Here is an 18,496-nt window from a genome sequence, read left to right as displayed (position 1 = left end):
CTTGAAATGTAAGAGCAGCATTTGAATTTAAAAATCATAATTAGAGTGCCCAACAGGCAGAAGTTGGAGGAGGGCAATAAACGAAGCAGGAGGTTGGAAAAAAACAAAGAAAGGCATGAGAGGAAGCTGCGCTTTGAACAGAGAGTCCTGAATATCTTGTGCTGGCGACTTCAAATTGGGCACCCAAAATTAATCGATCCTTCGACCTTCATATCCCTGTGCTCCAGTTCATTATTTGTAAAGCAGATTATGACAATAGAGCCTCACTAAAAAAAGCAGATGTCATCACAGCAATTGCTTCGGCCAAAGCACTTGGATGCTGCAGAGGTGCTCACGAAAAAGGAAAAAAAACCCTCTATACGGCTGTTCACCAAGTGAGTACCACCATCGCGTGCCCGGAGCCGGGCAGCGTCCTGTGGAAAAAACATAACTTCCCATCATGTAATTAAGGACTGTGCCACGGTGCAAGCACCCACAGTGGGTATGTGGGCAGGCTGAAGACAGGCGTCTCCCAATTTTTAAATGCTTTTTCAACCTTGTCACTTCTGATGTTATTTTGAAGTATTTTATGCAGAGTGTTGCTCTACTGCACGACGAGTGCATCTATGTGTCTTGCAAATAACTCTCCGAGCAGAGGGAAGCCCGGCATGTCTTCACAAACGAAGCAGCGAGGCTGGTAGCTCCGGCGTAAGGAGCTTCAGATTTTGGCGATCATCACGGGGTGTGGACCTCGCTGCCAATGTGCTATTGGATTTATTCTATTGCCGTCTCCGCACTAGCTGGCCTTGCTGCTACACCAGGATGTAAGAGGAAGGTTAAAACCCACAGGAGAGCGGCATGCCCTGTTTGTGGAGCCTCGCTCCTTTAAACACACGTGGGAGGGAGGGAGGGAGGGAGGACTGGTAAATCCTTGGACGGTTTTTCATCTTGCCTCGACTGGGCTGGGCTTCGGGCTCAGTCTGTTGTCTGGTCCCTTGTCATAGCTGCTGTTATAATGATTCATCCATCTGGTTTTCTGGGAAAAGAAAATGAGCTAGAGAAATGTTTTTTCTTTTTTTTTTTTTTTTTTTGGCTGCATCTCTCCTCAAACGATTGCAACTTTGCACCCGCTGGAGCTGACAGAGGGGAAGGAGTTTTGCACGTCGCTTTTTGCTTGCTGGAGCAGAGGAGCGCTGAGAAGCCCATTCCTCAAAGCCAGACCATGATGCCAATGTCCTTAACTGTGTTTCCAAGAGCAAAAAAGGATGTAACAAAACCCACCAGAAGATTCAGGCTGTCTTCAGCGGCTGCACCGGACAAAACCTCACACTGACGCGCTCCAGGGACCATGTCTGCTCCTTCAGTTGGCTCTCCGCCTGCCCGAGCTCTCCAGAAATGATGCGGGATGAACTGCAGCGAGAAGGCTTGGAAAGAAATCCAGGTGGAAAACACTGACACGGGAGGTCTTCTCTTTATGATTAAACAGCTGCTCTCATGAGTGATGTATTTTATCATAAATTAGGTAATAATACGGGAAAAAAAAAATCCTATGAGTTCACACTGGGTGATGTTTAGTCTCAGAGCAGAGTGCAACAAGAAGCCACGCTGGAGGTTTTTCTTGGTTTGTACGGTGAGGACTGATACTTCTCTGCTGGAGACAATGCGTCCATCCAGCTGGTAACAGCAAGGGAACCCACTTCTCGGGTAAGAAAAGTGGCAATGCAGCCTCTCTTTGCCAGCTGACCTTAAAAACACTGTTTTAAAGCCAGCTGCAGAGGAGATCTTTCCTATCTATGTCTCCTTACTCCAGAAACGCATCTTCTTTGGTCCAAGTTTGGTTAGAGGTTCAACTGGGAAAGCAGCAGCTTGTCTGGGAGCAATCACACCTCCGTTCAGACACGTATTAATAAATTTCCATCAAATGGCTCATGTATCAAAGCTCTACTTTTCTATGCTACTAAAGCAAACCTTCCTGTGACAAATTCCTCCCTTTATACCGGCTTTGTATCCGTTACAAGCACACTGCACTCCCGTGAAAACCAGATCCTCCTGTAACCCACCAGCACAGGAACTGCCCTCCACGCTGGTCCAGCATCCTTCCTCTCTCATTCCCCTTTTTTTAGACCTAACACCTTCTTCACCCCTTTACTCAAATTTGCCCATTCCATGATTTCATCCGAAGTGGGTGGTGAGTTCACTCTCCCCCGCGAGCAGCCTCTTCACAACGGCTGCCGGGATCTCTGCCAGCTTCTCTCCACCCACGGCCTCTCCCGTTGAAGCAAACCACGCAGCTCCTGCTGCTTCCCTGGGCCAAAGGCGGCATCTCACATCTGGTGGGCTGGCTGGGGAAAAGGGAGCCAAGGAACAACTTGCTGGGGGGGCGAGCCCCCACTTACCCCCTTTCTCCTAGCACTTCCCAGGGTGGGCATCTCCAGCCTCCCTACCCACCGGCTTTCCTCCCAGGAGACGACGACAGGTTATTGAAGTGACCTTTGAAGGCTCAAAGGACACTGCAAACACAAACTTAAGTTCAGAAAACAGCTTTGCGGATTCAATACCAAATGAAAACTGGCTTTTTCTTTTAGTTACTCCTATTCAAAAAAACTTTGCGTGGATCCAGGCATTCCCAGCCTTTGCGAACACAGGAGCATCAGACAGTGAAGTCAACTGGTCCCACGGCTTCGGAGACTGCAGAGCTAAACGGCACACCGCAAAGCAGATTTGATTCAGATTTTGGAATTGTATGTGTTAGAACAGAGTATTAAAATTCAAAACAGAGTGCAGGACAGGTTCTCAAGCCTCTTGGGTTCTTCCCTCTGCTCTTTCTGATTTGCCATGGTTTTAAAAATTAATCTTTTGACTATTCCTCCTGGTGCCATTTCTGGGCTGGCAGCCTAGTTCCGACGCCGGTGATTTATATGCTTTGCTCAGAACACAGCGCACAAGTACTTCGCTTTTTCACTCGCCCTTTCCAAACGTTTTTAACGATCTGCTTCCTCAGATCTGTTTACATTCGGGAAATTAAAAGCTTAAGCAACCACTCCATTATGAACAAGAACTCCATAAAATTTCCAAGATTACCAGAAAACATCTCAATACAGTGACAAACGTAGCCATGCTCCGGTACGGCCGCTCATCCGTGGGCAGGCTGGTTTATAAATTATTCATGAGTGTCTTTTCCAGGCTAATCTCAACTAAAAAGCGGTTTTTTTTTTTCTTTTTTTTTTTTTTTTTTTTTTTAACACCATCGTTTCACTCAAAAGTTCTCCAACTGGCATTCTGATTTGCACAACGAAATCCGCAAATTTACTTGCACTGAAGGTAATTTCTTTCTTTCATGAACGCTTCAGCTGCGATTTCAGTTCTCACACTGGAAATGCAATGGGAGAGTCTTTTACATGACAGCTTATTTGAAAGCCTGGGAATCCGTGATAATTTCCATGAATTTCCTGAGAAATTTAAGTTTTCCCAGCTGTGATTTTGAGCACGTTCTGATCTGTAAGGATTTGGACACCTTTCAGCAGGTAATCCCATCAGCCCAAGCTATTCCTAGTAATGAAAAATGATTTGGGAGACTATCAAGCCGTTCTTCTCTTAATTTGTTCCACATTAAGGACAGACAAGACTGAAGATTAAATAACGGCCAAATCTAGTTGAGAAAAATCACTTTGTAGTCCTCTGGAGGCTATTAAAAGATTGGCTAACTCACCTGTGCTTATGGCTTTTACAGCTGCTGATCTGTTTTAGAATGTTATCCTGCACAGTGGCATTCGAGTATCTTCCAAGTAAAATCATTAATTATAATGAAATCCTACTGGGTTCTATGCTAACGCCCCTGCATGCAGTAATGTTACGGTAGTACAAAAAGTAACGATATCTGAAGAAACGAGGAATTCGAGAGAAATGCCTTACGCTCCCTGGTGATGCCTATGCTCTACACCGCAATGCACTGCTTGGAAAACTGGACCGTAGGTGGCTCCTCCAGAGCTTGGAGATCATGCTTGGACATCCCTTCCCACCACTTTATCTCAGGCTGTGATGCTCCAAAGCAGCGCAAGCGTCTGGCTTCAGGGACTGGCATCCAGCCCGTGAGATGTGTAGGCCTTGAGATATTAATTGCTTTGGAAGGTAGAGCCCAAGAAAATCTCTCCTCTGCAGCAATCATGTGAACACGCTAGCACCAAACTACTGAACTCAAATCCTCGTGATTCCAAGGCTCACCTCTCCTTTTTATGGCAAGTGGCCATTAAAAAAAAATGTTATTTGACACAAGGAGAAACCGGTTTTATGGACACCCCCCCCCAGGACTGAAGCCATAAGAGGAGCCCACCTCCTGCCATAAGAGGTTCTCCAGAGAGGAAATCTTGAGACGAGACACACCATGAATCCCAGAAGGCAGCACAGATAGAAGCTGCAAAGAAAACAACTCAAACACACGTCAATCTGGGTAGTAGAGAAGGCAGCCACACGTCCCGCCATAGACTGTTGTAGGAAAGCAAAAGGAGAAGGGTGAGAAAGACAGAGGGGAAAAAAAATTTCTTGCCTCTTATTTCAAGGAGCTGAATGGGGAATAGCTTCTGAGCAAAGGTCTGCAACCACTACACTGACCGGTATGAACATCTAGAGCATCCTCTTGCCTGTTTAGCGGCAGAGCTGGGAGCATGTAACTGGTCCAGCTTTTATGCCTGGAACCCAAAAGCTCTGGATGTTTTCAAGGAGAGACGCACTTGCAGCATCTGACGGGCACCACTGCAGAACAGGAGCCACCAGTTTGATGAACCATTGTCAGAAAACAGGACGGCTCTCTGCAAAGGGTACAGCTGTCTGGAATGACACGTTGTGAAGCGAAAACCTCTCATGCACGAAGGCAGCTTCACTAAGGTTGCTTTGCTGAAGTTTGCTTCGCTGTCCTCACCGCATCTGATTTACCCAAGAAGATATCTGGAAATTATAACGCTATTTTTGTCAGGATTACCCAAACAAGTAAGAATTTGCTCTCCTGGCATCTTTAAATCGCTGTGAGCTTTAATAGTCTGTTTTACAGCATAGCAAAGCTCTGCCAACATAAGCCTCTGCTGTTTCATACTCAGCAAAGGTCCCAGCTGGACTCAGCCAGCCCGCAGTAAAAGCCACGCTGCTCGGATTTATTCTACTTGTACCTCGGCTGTCCATGGTGGCACTGGAAATGTGTGCTCAGGACACGACAGCTCCCACACAAGGTTATTTTTGGCGACCAAGTCTCAAACTGGCTTGAAGAAATCAGGAAGCATCTTGTAGAATATCTCAATTTTGTCTTACTTCCTGTTCCACTCTTTCATAAGCATTTCATGCCTGCGCGTTTCATCAATTAACATAAAGATGAAGCTGCTGCAAATTAGTTCTGACTCCCAATTTATTTGCTGCGAAGACAAAGCAGTTCTCCACCATCACCCCAAGTTCCTATTCAACACGATCAGGGTATTTGCTCCCCAGATTCCCAATATACAACGGATTTCACAGAACTCCCTTACACAGAAGCCAGACAGTTCGAGATTATGATGCAAGATCACAGAATTTTCAGCCAAATTAATGTGACAATTGAAATTTAGGCTCGGTGTAGTAAAATGAATTGGTTTAATGCCTCATTAACAAAAAAGAGTACACTACATGACGTTTCCAAAATATTTTTGTATTAAAACTTTCCCAGTATACATCATCCTTCTCCCCCTCTCAGCCCACCATCAGTGACCTTTTAGTTAGAGCAGCGGCTGACTTCGCGCACTATTTTTGGCTTAGTCCAAGCGTTTATTTCATTTTAACATCATTCCAGAAGACTGGCAACTAGACAAACTTTGCTGACCACCAAGTAATCTCCTTGCACATCACGTTTTACAATTGCTGCAGGGTATCAAGCAGCAGGATGGACCTGACTTGCAAAAAAACAGGTGAACTTACATACTGTGGTACCTGATTAGCACTTAGAGACCGGTGCAATTTCCCTAAGCACTGTTTCGTATCTAAATCTGGCTGTGTGACAGGGAAGACGGTCTTCTAGCAGCTTCACTTTTTAAAAAGGCCAAGTCCTGAGAGCAAACAGCATCCAAAAAAAGGAAACGCGTTACACATACATATTACAGTACAATGTTTCTGTTTTCACAAAGTATTTTTCTTCATTCTTTCCCACCTTCTTTCCTTCTTCCATCCTTTCTTTCCCTGCTGCTGGATGGAAGACCCCACAAGGCAGAGGACACAACCCTGTAAGCACCCGGGCACACCAGCGACAGGGCTCACGTCTGAAAAGCCCTTCACCAGACCCAAGCACGTGCCACCTCCCTTTTTTTCCTCACTACGTGGCGCAAACGGAGAAAACTACGACAGCTTAGAGACCTCTTACCTTTCAACAGAAATAATTAAAACTTCAATAATCTCCTTCATCTGTTTTTGTGTGATCGCTTCGTATTACTTTGTAATTGATTCTTACTTTAAGATTAGATTTTGTGCCAACAAGTTTCCTTTCTCTCTAAATCAGTCTTGATGTTTAGATCCTACCTTGACAAGCCCAGCCCGAGCAGCTGAACTCCACAGGGATCCATCTGCTCATTCGAGGACTTTGCAGACCGTACGGGAGCAACTTAAGCTGTGGATGTACTTAAAGCACACTGATTACTTCTAAACCACATTTCCAAAGTGCAATACTTTATTCTGTATAGCTTTAACCTCGACAAGAACATCTGTCACCCCCCCCCAAAATACGTATGTGGGCAGACGTCAGCTCTCTGCATCGTATTGCAAAAAATACACTGCTAGCCATTCTATATTTTCAGTATTTTTATCATTTTTATATTAATTTAAGGGCTAACCTAGAGTCTTTTGTACTAAAACACAGTACCGCCCACTAACCTAAAAAAGCCAAATCACGAGGGTGGATTTCACGACGGGATGGAAGTGAGAGACTGGAAAGAAGCCACTTTTCATATAAAGTCTCTTTTGGTTTGTGATTGTCTGATCCTTTCATAATTACGAAGAAATAGAAGTAACGGGAGCATACAGTGATGGAAACACAGAGAAATGGGGGGGAGGGGAGAGAAAGATAAATTTGCTGCCAAGAACCTTAGAAACGCCTCTGAATATGCAACAGCTGCTCCAGTTGTTTACAGGCTGAAGCTGGTTTTTTAGTTTCCCCATACAGAAAAGTGGAGAAAAGCAGCATATTCCTGTTTTCCCCAGTATATCTAGGAAAATATCCCCTGCTACAGGGATGCGCTTGCTGTAGGTTGGTCTGTGTTATTAGCTCCAAAAATTAGATCCAAAAAACTGGACGTAGTATGACGAGCTGGTTGAAGAATGATCTTCAGAAATTATCTTCACGGATAATAAGATCCGGCTGCAACTGAGGACACGACCCACGCTTCCACTCTCCGTCTCTGTCCCGCTCTGCTTCGCTCGTTCCGTTTCTCTGAAGAGCTGAATTTTCAGAGAAAACTTCTTCGATATTATAACGTCCTTGGGAAGATGACTCAGTTCTGTGGCTTAGACTGTTAACAGTGTAAGAGAGAACGCAAAAAGCTCTCAGGCTGGCAATGAAATCTTTCACAGGATCTCGCTTTCAGCACGTCCAGAGCACAGGAACTGGAGATTGGAAAGGCTCCTGCTGCTGGCTTTTTATTTCCTCATACCTCACAGCCAGGTCACTAAGCCAACAGGGCGGTTTTTTTCGTCTGTCTGAAGCCCATACTGATTATTCGCGTTGGGAAAACCATCTCCCTTTATCTCCACTCTCAGTGCTGTAAGGCTTTCCGAACCATTCTGAGCATCACCTTTACACAGACGACCTACCATCAAGACCTCATGTTACATATTTTACATACTCCATCTCATAGACATTGTATATTCATATTAAAAAAATCTCCAGCTATACAAAAGCACCTAACAACGCTACAGCTTACACGTGGAGTATTTCTGCGTTCAGCAATTCCCTTCACTAAAATAATACACTTCCCGGTTTTTGATCCCAGACAATACCATTAAAGATTCTCGTTGGAGCCTCTTGTATAAGATTCACAAGGAGCAATTCCCCAATCACTATAACCGATTTCAAATGGTGCTAGAAAATATTATTGACTCTGAACACCAAAAGAAATCAGTCATCCTCTAAAGGGGTTACTGCGATCTGCAAGGATGACGAGTTAAATGCCGGGTGGTACTGAATGGTTATTTCACATTGGAGTATCCCCAAATATGTGATAAATGCTAATTACCTGTGACATTATTTGCTAAAAAAATGTTATAAATATTATTAAAACGCTGACAAGACGACAAAGATTTAGGTGGTGATAACTTTCAAAATCAATCATGAGCTACACACATCTTTTAATATTGTAAAACTAATCTTAAAACGCTTCCAGTTCTCCAAATTCCAGCAGCCTCGGAGAACGTGACCTACCCCGCGTGGTCCAATTCTCACAGAGGCTGGGCCGGCCATTTCCAGTAACTACAACTGGCGTATCAGGCTATCGACTTGCAACCCGAACACTGGAAAGTTAAGTCACGCAAAATAAATACGCATATTCGGATCTGCCAAACATGCCACAACGAAGAAGCAAACACACAGCAGGGATGCAAACAGCATCTAAAACTTCTAGTGCTTCAATTTAAAATTATCCGCTTTAAATTCTACTGCATGTCTTGTACCATGCATGATATTTATACAAGGGCAGTAAAGAACTAATAAAAACGTATCTACGTAAGGCTCAAACAGGCTTTGAGCTGAAAAGAAAGTGGAGTAAATGACGTTCCTTTCCTTATTCCTCATCATGTCGTACAAACTAGTTGTTTGGACTAGATTTCCTCGTCAGTGCATTACCATCAACACCGTCAATATTGTGCTGCAATTCCGTATTACGCTTTTTGGCATTGTTTATTGTCTCACAAGCCCTTCTGTTTCCACCGTTCTGGTTCACCACCTAAAAATACTACGAACACGCTGCGGCCCGGCAGCGTTACAGCAGAATTTCTGCCTTTGAAATCAGACATTGCATTGCTCTCCCAGGGGTCACCCGGGCCACAGACCCTGCAGCCCCAGCCCACTGAGGGACTTCGTTGGGTGGTGGAGCTAATTGTAGCAGCAGCAGAAGCATGCAAAGAAGATCCTGACCTTCTCTTCTTTTCCACCGAGGTTTCCGAGGATCCGTTTCACTGAAGAAGGCAGGCATTCTTCCTCCAAGAACACTGATTTCAAATGGTGCTAGACAATGAATAGTTAAATCTAAACCACCATATGAAACCAGCTTCCTGAGGGAGCTTGTTTCTAACTGGGATGATATTCCTGTAACAATAAATTGGAAGAGCCACAGAAGAATACCTGTCCAAGTTGGGGGTTTATCTTTTTTTTTCCCTCCTATTAAATATTTGATGCTTTTTTCTTATTCTTACCCTTGATTTTGGCTTGAGTCACCAAACGTTCATTTCTGTTTTCTGTTATAGTGCTACCAACAGAAAAAGAATTGCTTACAGCAGTGTCGCTCTGAAGAATTTTTCTTAGTCATGCTTGGACACCACGTACGAGGGTTTAACCAGGAAAGAACGACCTCCATCCTACTTTCGTTACCGTCTTCTGTTAAAACATGGTGTCTGCTAAGGCCTGTCCAGAGCTCAACTACCACCAAACAAATCACTGTTGCAAACTCCCTCTAGTGACAGCAGAACAACGTGCGAAAGGCCTCCTGCAAGATGTTAATAGGTCTTACTTTTACCAGCAGCAGCAGCAGCAATAGCGGTGAGTGACAGAAGCTATGTATTAATACCTAAATGTTGAAGATTCATTCAAAAGGTCATGCGGACAGTCTGAAAATCAGCCCTCCTGTCTGCCAGCTCTCCCTAAGGTGGCATTTGCAGCGTTAGAGAAAAGGCGTGTGCCCAAACCTAAACTTTAAGGATTTCATTAATTACAGGCTATTCAGATCTGGCATTTACCACCTGGTCCCAGCACTACTTCTAAGAAGTCTGACACAGGGTTTTTTCCTGGAAGTCTGCTACCGAAGTGTGTTCTAGACAATTTATTCCCTTCAAAACAGATGTATTTTTTTATAACCTGTCTGCAACTTCTCATCTCAGCTGGCAGAACAAACATAGCCGAATCGCATCTGCAGAATCATGTCAAGCAAGTTGGAGTCTTTGCACAGACTACGAGGCTCAGCCGTGCTCGCAGTGACACGTTCTGGGAAATGTTCAATAGGTAGAACACAGCCCCTCAGCAAAGAACAAATCTATGATCCCATGATTCTACGAAATTACCTGAAGCACCAGTGCTGGCGCAACGGGCACAGTTTGTTTCGATGGCAGGGCAGAAGGGACACACGAGACAACGCGCACCGTGCGGGCGTAAACCAACATTGTTTTAAGGAAAATAACCAAATGGAGTAGGCTGGGCAGTCGCTTTAGTTACTGGAAGAGTTATAACTATGCCAGGCCACATCAGCGTTGGATTTATTATGCAGATTTTCTGTCCAGAAAGCGTCTGCGTGGAGCAGAGCAGTCGGGAAGCAGCTTGGCTGGGAACAGCAGGACTGCGCTGTGCTCCTGCCTGTCTCCCCGGGCTCGCAGCTGGCTGGGAACCTTCCATGCAGGAGCGAGAAAGGCCAAAGCATTAGCACGGTTGAAAAAAAAAAAAAAAAAAAAAAAAAATGCAGTTTTGAAGTGTAGGCAGGACCAAACTGTTCCCTCAAGGCATGGAAAAGCATCACTCTTTGCCTTGATGTAGTGTAATTCAAGACGAGCGAAGCATCTCACGTGGTCCCTCCTGCAGTGTAAGACACGCGGTGTGCACTGTACCTGCCTCTGGAAGTCCTGAGAAAGCTCACTGTACTTCGTAACAACCATCACCCAAGATGAACCCGTCTGCCGTCTCCTGAGGACAGCCAAATATTCTTAAACTCCTTCTCTTCAGGGGGCAGGAAACCATGTCAAAACCTTAACCTAATTTATTACATCTGTTTCTAAGGTTTAATCACCTCCAGAGATGCATCGCTCTCTTCGTTTACCAGAACGACAACCAAAACAACTAGTTCAGACTAGAAACCCAACTTCTCGATGGCTGAAGAGAGAGGAGAGAAATCTCGGATTAGTGTGGACAGTTCCCACGAGGGTGTCTGTCAACAGCATCACTAACACGCTCCTCTCCAAGAAAATCTTCATGAGACAGTCCATCTGGGAAACAAAAAAAAGCAGCAACACGTCACAATCGTCATCTTCCCTGGACAAGGCAAGGCTAAACCACGCTACAGCATCTTTTACAGTTACAGTCGTGACATACACGGGATTTGAAGCTGAGGTCCAGCCGCGCGGCTCGGCCTTTCCCATTAGCCCTAGAATGGGCACCCACCACAGCATCTCCCCGTCTGACCATCCGGAGAGCAAACTCTTCCCTTTACTATCATTTGCACTTTTGAAGAAAGCACCTTTCAAAACTTGTAATAACTCCGCGTGTTTCTAGAACACAGATAATGAGAAACACTCTCGCATCAGGGCTGTAAAGTGTCATGTCTAAACTGGAAAAACAAATGAGCTGCGGATAGAGCGCTATTGTACTTCTCCAAGATGCCTCCTCCTAATTAGGTCCTGTAAGTTTTAAAACATTTTCAGATCTCAGACTATTCTGTCCTTCCTAGATTTAATGATGAGAAAAGCTGAGAGCAATTGTCTCGTTTACCTGGCAAGGAAGAAGAGGAAAGAGGAGATAACGTCTTTACATTTATGCATCTACTTAGCAGAAAAGCAAGAGCTTGGGAAACAGGAAAAGCAAGCCCAGAACTCAGAGGCTTAGATGGACATTTTAGATGGAAGAGTTTCTGACTGCATTTTGTTTCTGTAGTTACAAACTAACGCTGTTCTGTAATCTTCCAGAGAAAATTATGGGAATGACATGTCAGGGGCTTAAGCCCTCATCTTAAATACTTTATAATTCACCTGTTTTTATTTAACATGAATGGGATTAGTTACAGGAGTAAAGTTTTGCCTGCGATTAAACCACTGCAAAACTAGAGTGCGATGCCTTTATTTTGCTGGCGATTAATTCTAGTGATTTACAGGTGGTTTAGCTGCATTCAGACACGTATCAGGTAACCCCCTCTCTCCCAGCGATGAGTTCCTGCCGTTAAATGCTCAGAATAACGCATGAACTGTGGTCCCAGCGTTCACTGCAAGTGACAACTGTGGGCGCTTTATCCCATGAACCCAGGGATAACCAGAGAAAGTATCTCTGGGAACGCTCTGGAATGCCTTCCAACTGGACTAATGATACTGTATGGGAAAATTGTGAAAAAATAAAGTCTTCTTGCTTCCTTTCGTGCTCTGACATAACAGCAGCCGTGTAAATGGGTTTTGGTAGAGCTTTACTTGTGACAGCTTTACGACCCATCTACGACAGGCTGAAAGCCCGAGTCAGCCTGTAATTTGCAGACAATAGCCTGGGAGTACGGTACGTCTGACAAACAGCTCAACTTATTGTAACTTTAATTCCCCTTTTTTTTTTTTTTTTTAATAAAACACAGAGCCGAGGAAAGACGACAGATTGACAACTCCGCGGAAAGCCTCTGTTCACGGAAGGGCTATAGCATGGGAAGCGACTGTGCGAACTTCCTACTTAGCGCTGGGCCACGTATCTCATTTCTGAGCTGCTGCAGGTACCCCATGGCACGATGAAGATCGAGGAACCATTAAGAAATTGTCTGTCAGGTGAAAAACCAATTAATGCTAACTGCAGCGAGGAAGAACTGCCTACCAAGATAGAAATTGAGACTGTGAAGTCAGTTACAGATGTCTTTAAGGGATTTTTTTTTTTTTTCCTGGGCATTTTCAACTTGAACTTAAACCACAGCTATTGGGGAAAAGCTGCTTCATCTTTTATTTTTCTGCACCATCAATCCCCCGGCGTTTTCACCACCAGCTTAATGAATTCCAACTATCAAGGGAGCTCATCCGCTATGTAATTTGTCTTTTTTTGTTCCCTTCACTAAACAAGCAGGAAAAATGTTTTTAATTTGCAAGGCTGAATAAATACCTACTGTGTTTGCCAAGACTTTATTGTCATTCACGGCTGTCCACAGAGCTGACTGACTTCTCACAGACAGGGTTTATCTCCTCAAGAAAAAAAACAAAACAACCTGCCCAAGCAAGATGTTAATCTTTCTTAATAAAATACAATAAAATGAAAAGCAACAGTTCAATAAATAATACTGTGGCTAGTGAAAACTCCTTCACCCACGATATGGTCCCAGAGCAGATCTTTTGTTGACAGCAACATCATTTAACGTTGGGACACCCTCCAGCACTCGCTGCTGCCTCCCATGCTTCAGCTCATGTCACCTCCAGTCGCACCCATACAACTGCCCGCAGGCCAGGCTATACACAAGTTCACTCAAATGATTCTAATTCAAAGAAAAAAAAAAAAAAGAAAAAAAAAAAGTGTTTTCTTTTCTCGACTGAGATATTTTCAGTCATCTGGTTTTCCACACGGTGAGGAAAGCGATGGCACCGCATTGCTGCTGAGCTGGAAATGAATGGCCGGGGGTAGGCAGAAGCTTATTAAGCTGGCACTAGCAAAAGACATGAACTGTGGAATTACACCTCAGATAGCATCAAATCTCATCTCCCTTGCTCAGCTGGTCATGAGGAGTTGAGACAAGTTTCAGCCTGCAACGAAACAGAGATCTTGAACCTTCCCAAGAAAATCGATACACCAAACTTTGAGATTCTTACTCAAGTTTTACTAGGTTTTTATAAAAGGTCCAGCTTTCCCCGCTGGCCTGCTGCATGAATTTTTCCAGTTAAATTTTTCTCGCTGAACAATTCTGTTATCTTGGAATTGACAATGTGCAAGAAACAAAGCCTCCGCAGCTGGAGTTTAATATGATCAGAAGGTTTGCGCTGGACTTGACATAAACAGGTAAGAAGAAAAAGCATTGGGGTCATTTGGAGAAGAAAATTAATGACATGACAAACCATTACTGTCAAAATTCCCTACACTGATGACAGTACTGCACAGATTCCACTTTCCTTCCTGTGCTTTGGTTCACTGTACTGAAAAGAGCTACCAAGGAAGCGATTTGGGGAACATTTTTCTGGAACAAGCAAAGAGCCCTCAAATAAAGACCGTTATTTGCATTATTTTCCACTAGTGAAACATCCATACCTGTTACGTACGTGTTTTAATTTCAGAAGCTTCTCAAAGCCTCTAACAGGAAAGGTACGTGAGGTATTTACACCATCGGCTGATACCAAGGAGGGACACCAATGCACTATATACCTCAGAAAAACCAGCCTCCACCACGTACAATTTTCTCCATGTATTTTTGGAACAATTCGTTACTGACAGGTTTGTCCTCAGAATCTGGAAGAAAAAAAAAAAATATCAGAAGCTGTTTGAATTAGTCCTCTCTTTGTGGCATTCTTCAAAGAGATAAATTAAAATGAAACTTCATAATCGTTCTTCTCTTCCTCCAGCCTCTAACAGGGGCTTTTAGCCAAGTTACTGCTCCTCAAAATCTGAACTTGAGTGTATTTACAGTCAAAACAGGCAATCAAGGTTTATCACTAACTCCATCATTAGAATACACGTACCACATTCCCTATGGAAGGATGAATTTTCGATTAGAGCTTCAAAATTCATCGAAAGAAAGTGCTGTCTCTGTTTCATGCTGAAGGATGTGTGTAGACGCTCCTTGGAAGATACATCTAAGTTGGTCTACAAACCTCCTGACAGATTACCTTGAGCCCCGGACCACCTACACGCAGACCCCACAGCAGTGGTGTGCGCCCCATGCCACCGGGAAATAATTCTTTGTGGAGGAAGGATCGGGAAGTATCAGGTGCAGGAGAATCACCTACTGCAGAGAGCAATATCCTTGATGCCTAAGTTGTCTCAGTTGTCCAAAGCTCCGTTTTAAAACCTTTTCAGGCTGATTTTGGGGATTAGCAGGAAACAGAAATCCTAAAAATACAAAAGCAGGCTTATCAAGCTAGGGGAAAAAACAGTAAGATGTTTTTGTGAACAAAAGGCTTTAGTATATGAATTATGCATTACTGAAAACTGACTTCAATTTGTACGGGAGGAGGGAGATTTCTGTGCATCCAAATTCAAGCACAACAGGCGCAAGCTGCACTGCAGAGAATCCGATGCAGTCCTGTACGAACACCAGCAATTTGAGTATCTCACTCCTTTTTGCCCGAGGATTATTTTGCTTTATTTGCGAGAATCTGGGCCAAAACCCAACACAATAACCCATTAACCCCTTGAAATCGGTCATCACCAAATTCCAATGGGGCTACTGACACAGTAGGGGAGCAGGAATAGTCTGGCTCCAGCCCGGCTACTCTGTGTCTGTCCATGTTCCCATCTCGTGCCCATCACCAGAGCAGCTGCCTGCTCTTCCATCAAACGATGAACTTTGGGGCAACAGAGGCAGAAATACCGTTTTTTCTTTCAAGGCATCACAATTTGCTGGATAAAAGCATCAGATGTTATGCTTTAGAAACTGTACAGGACAGCCATAACGAACAACATAGTAATTCCCTGCTGTTTTCTAAGGTACGCTCACAAAGTAGCCACCCACAATAGAACTCACTGCTGCTTGTCCACATCCTTACATTATAAAACCATTTTTTTCCATTCCCACTGCCATCTTATATATGTAAAAGTATCTCACCGGGATCTGGGAGAAAACCGATGATCATTAGGGAAAAAAAAAAATAAAAATTTCTTCAGCTTAATACATTTCTTCTGACTTAAAGCTTTTGGAATCTGAAGAGCGACGAGCATCATTTTTAGAAACCACCCTGGCAACGTTGCTGTTATATAAAAGTTTCAATAGCAGCGCTAATCCCGGCGCTCAACAGAAATGCCCCTGTCATGAAGCGCTCAAAAACGACACCTACTGTTGATATTCCTGTGCCACGCATCGTATTGCGGCCACTTACGGCTCTAAAAGCGAGCTCTTAAAACCAGGCGCTCGTAACTCTTTTGCCCCTCTGCTTATCTTCAGCACTGGATTCACTTAAATCGCTACGTAAACAATCGTGCTGGTTTGTCTGTTAAAGGATGAAAGGTGACCTGGAAAGAATTGTTCTTGCATGTCTTTTAAAATTAACAATAACCACACATGAAAATATTTGTTTTCCTGTATTCTTTTTTTTTTTTCCCCGGTATAATACAAACTCAAATTCTGACTGCTTTGAAAGACTCCACAATTACTGCAAAGGAAGCGAAATTAAAATCATCGCACATTAAAAAAAAAAAAAAAAGACAGCAATTACGAAGGAGAGGAAATTCAATCAGACCGCTCCACGTGCGATTGTTTTTAATCCCAACTGAATTCCCACGCCTGACAAACAGACTGCAGCGGATCTTTTAGCTGAAGACAAATACTCTTTACTCCTCCCATCACGTACAGCACTGCAAAAAACACCCAAACCCAAGCCAGAAATATTTTCAGAGCAAAACAAACGACCTTTGAACCCTTCTTTGTTGTGCTGAAGAAGCACAGAATCAGAAATTGAGTTTTTCCAAGATACCCACTTCCCAGATAGCGGTGCTGCACAGCGACAAACACAATATAGGCCAGATGCACTTACACTACGTACTTCACATCAGGATACATCATCGATGCAGAGAGCACACTTCATGAATCGGTTTACAGAAATGATTTACCTTTCAGTTTGCACATGTTTATAAATAGCTTTTCTCTCAGACAACGTGTTCTTCCTTTGGCAAGGCGCTCTCATGAGATCAGCACCTGGAATTTATAAAACGGTTTGTTTAAATGCACGTTTGTGTTTCCCCTTTAGCTTCACCTTATAAAAGCAGGAAAAGGTCACACGGCTATGGTACATTTTTACCAGTTTGGTACCGTTTTGCACCACCTCTTTTTAGTACAGCATGGAAGAGCGTTACAGGAACGCAGCCGGTCCACACTTGCCACTGCTGCACAGGAGGCCTCCGCCGCAGCTCCCCTGGGTTCCTCTCCCAGCAGTCACACATCCTCCCCCATTTCTGCATCTTTCGGCCAGGCCAGGCCATGTCACCTAATTACAGAGCTTGTTTCTCCCGGCTTTGAAGAGAGAGGGACGAGAGATTTACGTAAAGATTTTACGGAATGAACAACGGCCCGTAAGTCGTGGTGGAGACTGGAAGAGCCGGGAGATGAGAGGGACCTTCACTGCATGGTGAAGGTGACCATGGACAAGGATGGTTCTCTGCCATCTGGATCCAGCAGCGAGCGTCTGGCAGTGCTGGAATTGATTACATCCACCCGACCATGCCCGGCTTTGAGTATTTACTGATCCTTACTCCTTCTACTACTCAGTTTGCGTATTCGGCTACTGTTACAGGACAAAATGCATCGTCAGGATAAAACCAGACATTGTGCTTCAATAATAAATGCTGATGCCGGCATACGCTGCGACAATTATAGAACTGATTAGAGGACCACAACATCGTGCTCCACATATTAAACACAGCCAAGCAAGAGCTGGGGAAAACTCGCTGTTGGATTTGGAAAATAATTTTGTTTTGCAGAGTTGCTTTTGCTTTAATTTACTCAGCTATTGAACCACTCTAGTTGCATATGTCCCTGTCTATCAGAAAAATCTAACATACATACATCCGTTTTGCCGCAACTTACTTGTGATTTTATTAGTCTCCTCTCCATAATTGGCTCCCTCTTTTGAAGGAGGTGAGGTCAGTATCTCAGAATTTGAGCATTAAAACCAAGAAGGGTCAAGCTCTGTTTCTAGTCTGATTTTCTTTGGGACCTGAGAAACTGTGGAAAATTTAAAGCTATGAACAAATTTACCTTCCCAGTGATTTCCGAAGGAGGTATCGTAAAGCTACATCAGCGGGGCAGAGTCCTGATCACGGACCAAGACACATCGATCCAGGAGCTTCATATAAAAAAAAAAAAGAAGTATAAAAAAAGAATAAAAGAAAAAAGAATAAAAGAGAGGTCTGGTTTCTAGTTTACTGCCTGTGGCAAGGAAGAGTGAAGAGACATAAAGGAAGAGGAAACATAAGGAATAAAGAGACAATAAAAACCTGATATAAAGGCAGATTAACAGCCTGATGGCCTATCTACTCCAGGCATTGCAGGAAGGTATAGCTTTAAAATAGAGGCTTAAATAAAAAGGCATTTTTTGTGGTATTTACAGAGGGTTGGCACGGGAGAAAGCTCCTTTCTGTTGCAACTGTACCGAGCTGCGGCTGATTGCTATCAATTCACACGTGCACACGTCAGGCAAACATCGCAGGAGAGAAAGAAAATGATGCACGCGCAGAGGCGCAGATCTGGAACTCGACTGCACAGAGGCAGCCACAAATATGCGTTTGCAGAGGAAATCTGGAAGACACAAGATGCAGAACGTGCTAAGAGACGATGCCGTTGTGTAAAAGACCTTTTGACAAGTGCATTAAAGAGCACGATTAACAGAGACCACAAAAGAACCCCACCAGAATTATGGACACCCAGTCAGATAAAAACTCAAGCTCGAC

The 18,496-nt window shown here is 43.9% G+C and overlaps 1 long non-coding RNA gene across 2 annotated transcripts in view; it reads right to left on the bottom strand.

Annotated features, from left to right (window-relative positions):
* Nucleotides 1-9,264: 9,264 nt before the first annotated feature.
* The window catches only part of LOC141738088 (uncharacterized), a 139,744-nt gene continuing 130,512 nt past the window's right edge, over nt 9,265-18,496 (bottom strand). For both annotated transcript variants that reach the window (XR_012585297.1, XR_012585298.1), the window contains one exon: nt 9,265-18,344. This is a non-coding gene — a long non-coding RNA (uncharacterized LOC141738088). The remainder of the gene's footprint in view (nt 18,345-18,496) is intronic.

This window comes from Larus michahellis, chromosome 1, assembly GCF_964199755.1.
Source record: "Larus michahellis chromosome 1, bLarMic1.1, whole genome shotgun sequence".
Taxonomy (NCBI): Eukaryota; Metazoa; Chordata; class Aves; order Charadriiformes; family Laridae; genus Larus; species Larus michahellis.
Note: the sequence above shows the minus strand (reverse complement) of the source record. Positions and strands in the feature narration are given on the sequence as shown.